The sequence below is a fragment of the Mauremys reevesii genome, linkage group 1, assembly GCF_016161935.1.
Source record: "Mauremys reevesii isolate NIE-2019 linkage group 1, ASM1616193v1, whole genome shotgun sequence".
NCBI lineage: Eukaryota > Metazoa > Chordata > Testudines > Geoemydidae > Mauremys > Mauremys reevesii.
The window spans coordinates 1944698-1946803 of NC_052623.1; the positions used below are offsets into that span (position 1 = coordinate 1944698).

Below are 2106 nucleotides of genomic sequence, written 5' to 3' on the forward strand. Positions count from 1 at the left end.
AGTCAACCAGATTCCAAACCACCATTAATGGCCCACACTTTGCATAATTACAATAGGCCCTCAGAGTTATATTTCATATTTCTAGTTTCAGATACAAGAGTGGTACATTTATACAAATAGCATATTTATATTCCCACTCATTAGCATATTTTCATAAAATCATATAGAATTGTCACAATTAGGAAAACCTTTTTCAGTAGGGGAGTGGTGAAGCACTGGAATAGGTTATCTGGGGAGGTGATGGAATCTCCTTCCTTAGAGGTTTTTAAGGGCAGGCTTGACAAAGCCCTGGCTGGGATGATTTAGTTGGGGTTGGTCCTGCTTTGAGCAGGGGGTTGGACTAGATACCTCCTGAGGTCCCTTCCAACCCTGATATTCTATGATTTTATGACAGGGGCGGGACTTTTGTGGGGGAGGAGAAGATGTAAACAGGGTCGGAGCCTTGGCAGAAGATGTGGGGCAAGGGATGGGATTTTGGGACTCCAGTTACGAGCAATTAGAGAGGTGGCCGCCCACTGAATTGTACATGGCCCGATTCCCCAGTTTGTCATGCTGACCCAGCACAGTACGGTCTAGAAAGGATTTCATGTCTTTTTGACTGTCCGGTAAGTTTTTCAGGGAAGGGGGCCCAGCACCACGTCACCTGACAGCTCTGCACAGAGCTCGGTCAGAGAGCCAGAGCACCAGGAGGAAATTTTAGATCCCTTTCTGAGAAAAGAGCCGGAGCAGCCTGTCCCGGATCTGTTTGGTCCTCACCCCATAGATGATGGGGTACAGCATGGGGGGCACGAGCAGGTACGCGTTGGCCATCAGAACGTGGAAATGTAGGGCCACATTGTGGCCAAACCGGTGCATGAGGGCGGAGAAGACAGATGGGATGTAAGTGGATAAAATGACACAGAGGTGGGAGCCACACGTACCAAAAGTCTTGAGCCGGGCGTCCTTTGTGGGGAGGCTGAAGATGGCCCTGAGGATCTGGGTGTAGGACATGGCGATAAAAAACACATCCAGAGCAGTCACCATGAATCCCAGAGAGAGGCTGTAATTACTGCTGATGCGGATGTCGGCGCAGGCCAGCTTCACCACGGCCATGTGCTCACACTACGAGTGAGGGATGATGTTGGTTCTACAATATGGCCACCGCCTCGCCAGGAAGGGAAAGGGCAGTACAAGTATGCCACTGCGCAGCACCACGGCCAGGCCGATCTTCGCCACCACGGGGTTTGTGAGGGTGGTGGAATGTCTCAGGGGATGGCAGATGGCCACGTAGCGATCCAAAGACATGGCCACAAGGATCCCAGAGTCCATCACTAAGAAGCAGGCAACGAAGTACATCTGGGTGAGGCAGGCACTGAAATCGATCTTCCTGGAATTGAACCAGAAGATGCTCAGTGTTTTGGGCACGGTGGCCGTGGACAGGACCAGGTCGCTGATGGCCAGCATGCAGAGGAAATAGTACATGGGCTCATGGAGGCTCGGCTCCCTCTTCACAATGAACAGGATGGTGAAGTTCCCCAAGACGGCTATGGCGTACATGGCGGAGAAGGGGATGGAGATCCAGACATGGGCCATCTCCAGGCCAGGAATGCCCAGCAAGATGAAAGTGGGGGGGTTAGTGAAGTCGGTTGTGTTGGAATCTGACATGGAGTAGGGGAGAAGGTGTCTAACTCTGAGGCAGAACCGTGTCTCCTGCATGTACCGTACGTTCCTCTGACTTCCTGTATGTGCCAATGCTCTAGGGTGATGGTCGCACTACAAATGCCTAGACAGAGAGACAATGTTAGCATGAGATACTGCATGCACAACTGGAGGCTGTTCTCATGGGTGAAGCAGATTGGTCGTTCTTCACACACTAACCAATGACATTTTCGTTTTTCAGAGAAAAATGTCGTCTTGTGGGAAACCTTAATAGGCACCAGCAAGAAACGTGAGTGTGGATACTGGTTATCCCTCATTGTTCCTTATTGCAATGAAAGCCAGACTAGAGAGTCCATGCTGTAGAGAGTTCTCCATTCACCCGATTGTAAAAAAAATAGAAGCTTTTGCCAAGACATGTGCCAGGGAGAAACATCTCAACTAGAACACACCTCAGGGATGGAGAGTAAC

General features: G+C 50.3%; 1 pseudogene; it reads right to left on the reverse strand.

Moving 5' to 3' along the window:
- Window positions 1–696: 696 nt before the first annotated feature.
- On the reverse strand, window positions 697–1644 carry LOC120398400 (annotated as a pseudogene).
- Between the last annotated feature and the right edge of the window lie 462 nt (window positions 1645–2106).